We start from the raw sequence: 11988 nt of genomic DNA on the forward strand, positions 1-11988 counted from the left end.
CAGATGCAGCAGCTGGGAAGTGGTGATGTCCAGAAGTTTTGTATATCTCACAGCTTATTAAAGGTGCAGCGCCTTTAACAGAGCTCTATATGCATCAACGCTTCTTCAGGTCAAAATTGATCTTAAGTCGAAAAAAGGCTTAATTAAGAGATTTTATAAAACTTCTACAAGAAAACTGCAAGTAGAGAAAATGTATATATAGAATAAATGAGCAAATATATTTTTATTATTATTTCTCTTTCAGGTTTTACAGAAAGGAATAGAAAAATAATAAAATACAAATAACAGCCAGGAAAAATACATGAAAAACTACAAAAATAAAAGAAAACCAACAAACAAAAAGAACAAAAAATGGGGGGGGGGGAGGACGATTAATATACTGTATGTCACATACTAATCAAATATTAGATTTCTAAATCTACCTTAGGAAAAACTATAATTATTGTCTAACATTACAAAATATCATAAAATCTGTGTCACAGAAAAAGATATTGAGTCATTTTTTGATTAGTAGATAAAATTGCCTTTTCAAAAAGAGATAAGCCACGCATCTCTTGAATCCAATCCTTAATATCATGAGTATTGCTGGTGTTTTCCAGTTTCTCAAAATAATTCTCTTAGCAACATCCCAGATCCAATACAACCATAACTCCTAAAAAATTGTCCAAATTCCAAACATAACCTTAGCATCTTTAACAGTAAAAAAAACAAAACCCTATAAATCTATTTAAGCACATTAAAATATTATTCTAAAAGGATGTCAATGATTCATAGGACCAAATCATATGAGCCAATGACCTCTCAAATGTTTATGTTGTCAACAGAGAAAATCTGATGTCCACCTTTTGAATATATTCTCTGGAGTATCCAGTAAACTTGAAGTAGGATATTTGGATGTATCAGTTTTAATTTTAAATCTACTGATGTGAATGTAACATTTTTAAGAACTGCAATCATTGATATTCCATTACTGGTTTCCAATTCTTTAATCCATGAACTACAAATATCATGAAAAATATTCACAGGTTGTTGCTAGGAAGTAACAATATAATTTATACTATTTGAACTACCTCCATCAACTTTCAATATGCTGGCAAACGTGCAGCAAATCTGTTACACAAGTGCTAGATATTTACCTTGGTGTATCTTTACAAAATCCTTCTTAAAATGGTATCTTCTAAGTGAGGAGATGTCCTGTCCCAGGCTGACATGATTCCTAAATTCAATAGTTAGAATGCCATCAGCAACCATAGGTCAGTTTATCATGATAGCAAGTGATAAAGACTACATGTGACAATGGAAATGCAAATATGTCAGGGGTCTTAAATCAAGGTGGTTCTCAGCCAACGTGGTTCAAGAGGTCAGATACAAGAGAGTTAAAGAAAAAGTTTTCCAGAATACTTGCAGGAGTAAGTTAACACTGATTGTTTCAGAAGTTCTTAATGAAGGCTTTTATGCTTCTGGTTTAAAACTTTTGTCCATCCATTTATTGTTAATTTTATTTGAATCACGGGATTACTCAGGAACAAGGATTGATTCCGTATTAAACCTCTTAAAGCTCATCCATGATGTTAAGTGCTTCTCTACTTTTGAGTCCTCTGATTTGGATACTGAGTCAACGGCATTCATGAAGACTTGGCAAAGTTTTTAGATCTGTTTGGATTCAACTGCCAGGAACCTAAGTGTTCCAAAAGATAGTCCCGGCATGTTTATAATTTTGTTCTTTTTTTTTTCCAAATAATTTTATTAAGAATTACAAATAGAAAAAATAAAAAATAATACAAACTATAAAAAATATAGGAATACAAAAAGAAAAATACCAAAAAAAATGGAAAAAAGTGTAGAAAAGAAAAAAAAGAAGTAACTTCCCCCTTCATCCCAGCAAGTAAAAACAATTTTAATAGCTTAACGCCATCTCATAATACAACATATACCCTCTTTACCCCATAACTCATCTCTTAGCTAAAAAACAAAGTCCAAAATCCTTGTCATTCATTCTTTATCAGCAAAAATCCAGTAAGGGAAACTAGATATAACTAATTTTCTATTTTAACTTTGATCAAATATGCCAACCTTGTATTGCTTCCCTGAATTTTTAACAATCTTAATTTTAACCCTTCCAAAATAGTCCCAGAGATTGTTTTCTGTTCATCTTCTCCTGGACCCAAAAATATTTCAAAACTTTGGCAGACCTCTTTTGTACATCCAATAAGTAAAGTTTTTTTTAATCACTTCTCATAAAGTCCTTCAAGACTTTAAGAGACCTCTTTTTTGTAAATCCAGTAAGAAAAAGTTATCCAAATTGCTTTTCTGGTTTAGTAATTGAACATCTCCTTTAAGTAGTGAAACACCCATTGGTTTTGTTTGAAAATACAGTGCATCTTTCTCCATATCCTTCTCATTGCTTGGCACAATTGAATCCACATTCAAATTAATTTCAAACCTCTCCATTGTAGCTTTATCTTCTTCTGTAACTTAACTGACACACAATCTGTCTATCATATCAAGTAATTTTAAAGACCAATATTCAAAAAAGTCCATTAAAGTTGTTTGCCCTATTCTTTCTTTGTTAATGAAACAAAAGTTTTGTCCTCTAGCTGCGTCTAGTGTCCATCCTTCAATATCCCATTATCATATTTCCTCTTAAAAGAACCCAAACAATCGCCATTTCCCACAGGAAGAATTCTTCTAATTAATTCAAAACTGTAATTCCAAGTCCATATAGACCCTTAATCTGTTGTTAACTTTCCAAAATCCATATTCTAAGCACCCTTTTGCTGTTTAAACAAAAAAATAATATTTTCCACAGCTTTTAAAATTATATTTAAAGCGTCTTCTCCAAAGAGAAGGCAACTCACCCAATGAATACAGTAAAACCTGGCTGATCTGAAGGGTCTTAATATTTCCAGTACAATTTAAAAAAAAAATAATCAAAAAGTTATTAAGAAACGAGGCTGTCAAGCTTTACGTCCTTAAAAGGCTGTGTCATGAGTATGAGCTTGATATAATCCCAACTCCCAGCCCCTCAACTCATAAGCTGACTACAAAACAACAGTTCCTGCAGTTTACTCACGAAAAGCAGCTGTCTGGAGTCACATGGGTTATCTCAATGATCTCGCCTTCCTCCAGAGAGATTTTGTCACTCTGGATCCAGCATCCAGCCACAATTTTCCTCATAAACACAGTCCTGCAGCCAGCAGGATGTCAGTTCACCATGGCATTGGCCAGAAGTCTATAATTTTGCATCCAACTATGATCAAATGGGAAAAATATCCCAAGAAAATTTCCAAATATAAAACTGGGAGAAATCAAGCAATCAGATGTTACACGTTTGCTTTAGTCATAGGTTATGGGAACTGAAAAGATAGCTTTGAAATTGTAGTAAATGTAGGACCTACCAAAGCAGAAAAAATGCTGAAAGTTGTTCTCTAATGTCAAGGATAGTCTTGAGAGTGAGCTTGCTGTTCCGTCCAAGAAAGACATCTCAGTTACTTCAAAACTATCACCAATAAAAAATGTTTTAAAAATGTATCACCACTCTACATATTTTTAATTTTTGCTGAAGCCCAACTATTTATGAAACTATTTATGAAATCTCTTGTTTTTTCTTCTTACAGTAATCATGAATTTCTATTCCCTCTTTAATTATTTTCATGTCATCACCATTTATAATGTGAAAAAAGTAGCATTGGACAAGCATATTTTAATGCTTATTTTTTGCATAGTATCAGTGTTCTTTCAAATATAGCACTACATTTCTTACTTTATTTCATTAGTACTTTTGTGAAACAGGCAAGTGGGCCATGTTCAGAAATACTGTACTATCTCTCAATTGTTGTCACAAATCAACAGCACCTCACCATTCCTTGGATGTAGCTCTTGTGCAGACAGGATGTAAGTACTTTTGAATGAGTATATACATTATCAGTCCCTCTCGTCCTCCATTCTAAACAGAAGAAGGATCTGGATAGCTTTCATTATAAATATTATAAATATTGCAATTATCACATAGTCTCCTACTCCTCTGAAACAAATACATGATAACTGCAGTGTCTACATGAAGAGGTGGGCATTGAATTGATCAGATCATTAAGGTGAATTAGATGGAGTCACAGCTCTGCACTGTGCAACATTATAAATCTGCTGCACAGATTTATGCACCTCAATCTATTATTTATGATTGTAACAAAAGGTTGCCAATTTCATTCCCAGCCCCAGAATAAGGTCTCTCTGTCTCTCTCTCCTGCTCACTCTCACACACATTGCTATTGTTTCTCTGAAGCCTCCATCTGTAAAGTATTCTTGAGGTCTGGATCCTGCTGATTCTGACCCAAACTAGGCATCCACCCAGTCATCAACAATGTTGTTACTTTTACTTAAGTAACAATGTTGTTACTTTTACTTAAGGGAGAACCCCTTAAGACAGAGGGGCATAAGAGTGCTGAATGCTCACTAGATCTGGTGGAGCTTTTCAGGAGTTAATGACTAAAGGATGTCAGATTTAATAAGGGCCAAATATACTTCATAAGGATCAAAGAATGCTAATATTTAGGAAGCAAACTGGATTGGATAAGATTGCTGGAACAGTGCCTTCTTGTGAAGGCTGTGTTGTGAAAACCTCTAGCTGTCAGATTCTTTCTTGGAAATCTGCCTTGGTTTGTCTTTGCTCTTTTGCTGGTCAGTTGCTTTTCCTACATATATAGGATACTTGGATAAGATTTGACCCTGCCAGATAAGAATAGCTGCTTGTGAGGCCTGGACACCAGGAAAAAGAGTGGGAGAAAGATATATCATATATTTTTGCTGCTTCTAAGATAACTGCTCCAGATACCTTGCTATAAATGAAAGCATAGTGCTGGGTCAGACTAAACTTAATGATAAATGATATTTCCCTAACAATGAATGCAAGCTGAGAAAACATTGTGTCACAAGGGAAATGGCAGTTCTGTCAACTCTCCACAGACCTTGCAGGATACAGGCTCCTGTGAAATGACTGTATGCCATGTTGATTGCGGGAAGGACATAACTGGGCTAGTTTGCTGCTCGCATATAAATGGACATGGAAAAGAACCATACATCCTTCCTGCCACCCAAAAGCTCCTGCCCATATGAATCGTGCTTTCAAGACAAGAGGTTTGAAAGTCACTTCTGTGGAAAGACATTTGGTCTGTTTTGTTCAAGAGCACATGGATTTTCTTTTCAGCAGCATTGTGTTTTGAAATAGTTGAAAAATACAGGCACCACCCAGAAACATGGGGGGAACAGTACATAACAGTACAAAAGCTCCATTAAAATTATTGTATGCTCAGACAGGTAATACTAGCACATATAAACCCTGGAATAGAGGACTGTGGGTTCAGTATCTTCAGGCATTACTACTCAAACCAGCTACTGTAAATTGGGAACAGTGAAACTGGGATCAGAATATAGAGACGAGCGCATATGTATATCTCCATTCCTCTTTCACATTTGAATATCATTTTTGGGTATAAAGCTTGAACAGGAGGTTATGCGTACCAGCAATATTCAGAGCCATCCAGCTATCACTGGGTTCAAATATAATGAATGTGGGTAAGCTTTATATTGTCAAAGCAATAGCTGGATGATGCTCTAAATTGATAGTATTAGTAGCTTCCAAACTGCAATCTCAGTTTTGCAGAGTTTTCTTACTGATCTCAGTAGGATCAGATGGAATGCTCACAAACGACTGAGAAATTGATGAAATCCTGTGTGTATCTACTTGTGGGCAAGTGCCAACATTTTAAAAGGAGCATATTTCCATTGGACAAAGGATCATATATTTAGTTATATCACTGAGGCTTGGGCTAATCCCCTTTTGAATTTATTTTATCTCATTTTAAAGCTTTGTATCATGTTGGAGAACTCAAAATCTCCAACCCTTCAATTTAACTGAATGATCTCAGTTCTGGAATGAGGAAGGGGAAAAAACCATTTTAGGCCCTAGTCTTGGGGGAGCACTCACATTTACTTTATCAGACCTAAAAAAAGCCAGATAAGATTCACCTTTTGGGAGTGTCTGTCCCCTGAACTTTTAGGCTGGCCACAGCCTTTCTGACCATAGAAATAGTTTTAATTAAGGACTTTGCTTTCCTTTTTCTGTATATTCTTCATTCTGCAATATTGTTTCTGAGCTGAAGCAAATAGAACTTTAAACAACAGTAATTCAAATGTGCTTGCCCCATACATTTGTAGAGTGAGAATATCTCAAGGAATGTCTCTTACCTTATGAGTTCCCTCCATAACTGAGCTATTCTGGTTATCCTTAGAAGCCCTCTTCTGGGTACCCACAAGTGAATTGAGAAGGATTGTTAGAAGTCTTGCTCAGCTGTGGGACTCCACGTGTGGAATGGTAGGATGTATCTGACCTGGAAGCATGCAGACAACCACTAGATAGTTCTGGGTATCTTTTGGCTGCTGTCTGGTGGTCTTCTAAATTTTGGCTTCCTAGATATGATAGCCCAAATGCCTTCCACGGGAAAGTGTGTTTGAGACCAGACCAAGGGTCCATCCTCCCTTCCCTCTAACCACAACACAAAGATGCTTCACTAATGGTTCTTAAAGGATGTGTTTTCATGACATTGCCTTTGATTCATCTCATCATCTCTGCCACTGCAGAAGCAGTTACGTTTGTCTAATTGTTCCAGCTTTTTCCTCTTTTTCTGATAGAGCTTTATGCCTCATTAATGATGTTGGTGATTCAGGGGTTGGCATCTGTCCAGCTCCTATAGGTCAATTTAGGCCTTTTCCCCTTGGCCTCTTTCTTCTTGGTTATTTTGGCTTGGATGTGCAGAAGAATAAATATTATAAATCTAGAGCAGCCCAGAGTAACAGTGGACTTACAATAAATAAACAGCTGTTCTGTACATCTCCTTGGAAACAGACAATACTCTTACTTTAGTGGGGAGAACGATGGAAATCTTGAAATAAATGATATGAAGGAGTGAGAAACAAATTAAAACAAATACTATTAAGGAATGAGAGAATTTTATGAGCATATATCTGTATGGGTATGTATATACTGTACACACACACACATACAGTACATATATACATATAAACACGTGCCAACAGAGACTTGGTGTGTGTGTGGGGGGGGGGGGTTGGCGGAGGAATTGACCATGCTGATTGATTGATGATTGATTATGTGCCATAATCACATCACCTGTTCTTTCAGGTCTCCCAATGGTGCATTCATCACCATTGTAACTGAGTTCTTCCACCTTGCTGCTGATCGTTCTCTTCTTCTCTTTCTTTTCACCTTTCCCTGCATTAGAGCTTTTTCCAGAGGGCTACAAGTAAATTTAATGTTTCCAAGTTAGTTTGCAGAAGGGAGGGAAGGTAGTAAAACAAAGCTTCTCCAACCAAGCCATTATCTATTACTCCTACTACTCCTAATCCCTTTCCTAATATTCTTTAACAGAAACTGCATATTAGGTCAATTTTTTATTGAGTTGTCTTCCACCAACCCAAGTTCCTTTCTTCTCAAAAATATAGCCAGCTCAGGCTCCATCCACATACATTCCAAGCAATAAGTTTGTGTCCCAAAATTGCCCCATGGCAGAGCTTCTTTCAATATGAAGGGTTTCTTTAAAAAGATTTTTTTAATTAAAAAAAAGCCATTTAAAATCGTCATTAGAAAACAGATTTATATTATCATAATTATTTGCAAAGGAATCCTAAATCATGCTGAATCCAGAAGTGTTCTCTATCAAAAAGAATTGGACAAATATCTCCTAAATGCTGGCTAAAGAGTGTTGGCAGTTATCCTATGTTTTTACTAAAAGAAACAAAAGCAGGGTCAGGAGGATACGATTTGACTCTGCCACCAGGTGTATTTGGCTCCCATTCAAAGTAATCTCCACACAATTCAGGAGCCTTTGCACAAGACACTAACGTGGATGACATTCTTCCCCATACAGAGTCACCATCTGTGTTTAAGGAATACTGAATGGTAGATGTTAGATTGCAGCACCCTAAACAGGCCCTGGAAATACTTGCCAGGGAACTCTCCATCTTTGTCAGGTTCATGGTGTGTGGGGTCACCCATTCCTATCCCATTATAGCTCTGTAATATTTCCCATATCAGAACTGTCTATTATTTGGGAAAAGAAGGAGTCAGTGGTTTTTTCTGAGTTGCAGTGGATGTTCCTTTTTCCTATTCTTTTCTATTCCCATTTCCAATTCAGTGTTATTGGGTGAGGGTGAACTTAAGTGATCTTGGAAGAACCAGCATATACTACATCAGCAAATCTGAACAGAAGAAAGCCTTTCTGCTTCAGGTGAGCGGAAACCAAGTTAATGCTGGTTGCAAAACCCACAGTTTTAAAGATGGTACAGGTAGTCCTTGGTTAACAATCACTTGTTCAGCAACCGTTCAAAGTTACGATGGTGCTGAACGAGTGGTGGTTACAACCAGTCCTTGAAGTTCTGGCCACCCCAACATCTCTGTAGTCACGTGGCCAGAATTTGTGACCTTCCTGCTGGCTTCCCACAAGCAAAGTCAATGGGGAAGCCAGAAGGGAAGGTTGTAAGTTGCTCTGGTAAATGTCTCCCACCAGCGTACCCTCCTCCAGCCCTTCTGTGCTTGTGCTGTACCTTGCCAGCTGCCTGGACACCCTCCCTGGCCACCCACATCTCCTACCCAGCCACTCGTGTATCCTTGCACACCCTCCCTGAATCTCCCTGAGTTTACACCATATCTCCCCAGCCACTCACACACCCTCCCTGGCCACTTGCGCACCTTCACGCACCCTCTCCCACCTGGCAGCAGCCCCATCACACTTACACTGCACCTCCATGGCCATTCATGCACTGTCATGCACCCTACCCAGCCACTCACACACTCTCTCCCACTCAGCAGCAGCCATCCCATGCCCCACCACACTTGTGCCGTGTCTTCCCAAACACCTGTGCATTCCCTCACTCCTTCCCCCACTCAGCAGCAGCCACTTACCTGCTTGTTGGCCTGCTTGCAAGCCACCTCTGACTTGCATCTTCCTGCCAGCTTCCCCACTGACTTTAGTTCTTAGAAGCTGGCAGGAAGTTGCAAGGAGGTGCTCACTTAACAACCCATAATCCTTGCTTAACAGCAGAAACAGGGACTGCAGGGATTGCCATTGCTAAGTGATACATTCACATATCTTGCTTTACAACCACATCGCTTAGCGACAGAAATTCTAGTCACAATTGCCATCATAACTCAAGGACTACCTGTACTTATTTACAGTGTCTCTAGCCTTAGGCCATTCCACATATTGATGACTCTTTTCCATCAGTCCTGTTCAGCTTGTGAAGGTGTTCAGCCTTCAGGAAAAGAGTCAGTGAAAAGGAGGGATCCTGGAGTGATGCATTTAATTTAAATTACAGGGCTGAAGAACTGAACAGGAACACAAGCAAGACATTACATTTGTTGATTTGTCCTGAGGTGCTCCTTTTAGTGAGCATGCAAAGTCATGGTCCTACCTGTCCAACAGGAAGATAATGAAATGATGACAATGAAGGAAGAGTCAAAACAGGGGAAATGATGAGAGCTGACATGTCAGGTGGGAGAATCAGAAATTATCATGAATACTGTAAGCTGATCAGGAGGCAAAAGATAAATTCCAACAAGATTTAGTGGCCTAGTGAATTGCTGCTTTCCACTAGGCACTGGTGGATGCACAAGCAGCAATGAAATGTAGCCGCAGAGAAAAAGAGAGGGAGAAGGAAAAGAAATATTTCTTTCTGTGTTCAGCAGTTATTCTTTTTTTACAGGCTAACACCTCATTTTCTGCCATAGTAAAAGTTTACACAGATTGGAAAGGGAAGATGCTAGCTCAAAGGTAAAATGCTACATCCAATTGAGACAGCTATTTTTATTTGGGGTTTGTTTCGAAAAGCTGCTTTCCTTAAGTAAATCATGTGAAATCTTCACTTCTAACCGATGGCAAATAGAAAAGGGTAATTTATGATGGGAGCAAAATGTGTGTCTGTATAAATGGAGAAATCAATCTCTTTTTCTCTTATTCTCTATCTACATGCACACACACACATATGACTCAAAGAACAAAAAGTCTAGAAGGAGGAGAGCTGTAGTTCAAAGATCAGGTTTTGCCTATGGCAGTAGATCATAAACCGTGGCTGTTAACATAGCTATGGTAATAATGGTCAGGAAAGTACAAAGTAGATAGCCAGGGATTATTCACAACACACATAGACCTAGAACTAAAATGGAAGGTCTTAGGTTACTTCAATACTTAGAAAAACATTATGCGGCATTATAATAGGTTCCTAGGTTACAAAATAGTTTCTAGAGTTCAGTGGTTTTAAAGTTCAAAATACTTCAAAATAGACAAGAAAAGGCCACACAGCAATTCTTTCCTATCCATGTCGGCCCTGTGGAAGTTGGGGTGATGCTGATGCAAGAAGGTCACAACAGCCTCCATAGTATGCAAAGCTCTTTATTGCACCTCCCCCAATCTTGTCATTAGAAGGCAAATGTTTTTCCTCAGGGTGTAGGCTACAATGCTGAAAACCCAGGAAATTCAAATTCTGGTATTTAAGCCAACTGGATGCTAAAGCCAAGCCCACTTACACCATTTCGTCTTGTTGCTATGTTCTCCATCACACCATTGCTTAGACTGCAATGTAGGATTTTTATAAGAACATCTTAGTCCTCTCTCTCCAGGCAATAGAATATGGAAATTATAACCATTGCAATTTGTTCATTCATTTTTGCAATGGAAACTGGAGGGGGAAAAAAGCTATCAAAGTCTAGTCACTTTCTCAGTATCCAATTTGTTGTCAAAGCACATGAACTAATATGGTAAATTTGCATTCGATACTGAGTACAGAAATTCATATATATATATATATATATATATATATATATATATATATATAAATATAAATATAAATATGAAATATATATATTGTTTCATTCACTTGGAAGAAAGAATTTGCTGCAAAAATCTGATCCAAAGACAAACAGAATTTCAAGGAAATAGGTGTCATTGCTAGCATACACATATGAATGTCCTGCTATTGTACCCTCATCTCTATAGAATTCTCCCCTCACCCCCCACTGTTTTCCATGTTTCAGTGAAAACTCTGCAGAGACATTATGGAAACTTCTTTCATTAGGCTTTTTCATCGATGGTGCATTCTGAATGTATGTCAGTATACTGCACATACCTCTTAGTTGGTGGGATGCAAGCAACAATATAGGCTGATGATAGTTGCACATTATCCGTCAGTGAACGGTGATACCAAACACCAAATATGAATTCTGTGCAACATTCTGAATGAATACAATCCAAGAGAAAACCTATTCTGTTAGGTGATATGAATGGATGGGTAAGAACAAGATGAGAAAGAAATAGTAATTGGTGCCATTCAGAAACCCAAAAGAGAATGAGAATGGGGACTGGTCAGAATCTGCTCAGAAAAAGATCTGTTTGTTTTGAATGAGCCCATTCATGCCTTTACATGGTAAAAGAACGCATCTACCTCTAAAAGCACGATTCAATTTTTTTTTTTTAATGATGAAATACTTAGAGAATTAGTGAAGGATATAAAGGTGATGGGAAGTTCAAAATGTTGGGTAGACCATTGTGTTTGTTTGTGTAGCCTTTACTGCCATTTCAATCAATCGAGATTTTGAGTGGCTTACATTGTATACATACAGTGTTTAAAATTAAAGCAATGTTTTTGGTAGTGGAAAGGGTGTATCTTGGGGGAAAATTGACAAACAATGAAAGAAATGAGAAGTGAAATACAACTTAATATCAAGCAGGGATTTGCAGACCAGATTTTTGCTCCTTAACAGATTCCGGAGAAATGTAACAAAGCACATTTACATGTTTGTTGATTTAGAGAAAGCATAAAGTGAATACACTTGAATTATGGAACATTTTGCATGAATAAGGGATTGAAGGTAAGTAGCTAAATGTGACAACAGCAGTGTACAATGGAAGTAAAGCATGCATG

Source organism: Python bivittatus, unplaced genomic scaffold (assembly GCF_059951505.1).
Source record: "Python bivittatus isolate LINGU-HERP-01145 unplaced genomic scaffold, Pbiv_v1 ctg000980_np1212, whole genome shotgun sequence".
NCBI classification, from domain to species: domain Eukaryota; kingdom Metazoa; phylum Chordata; class Lepidosauria; order Squamata; family Pythonidae; genus Python; species Python bivittatus.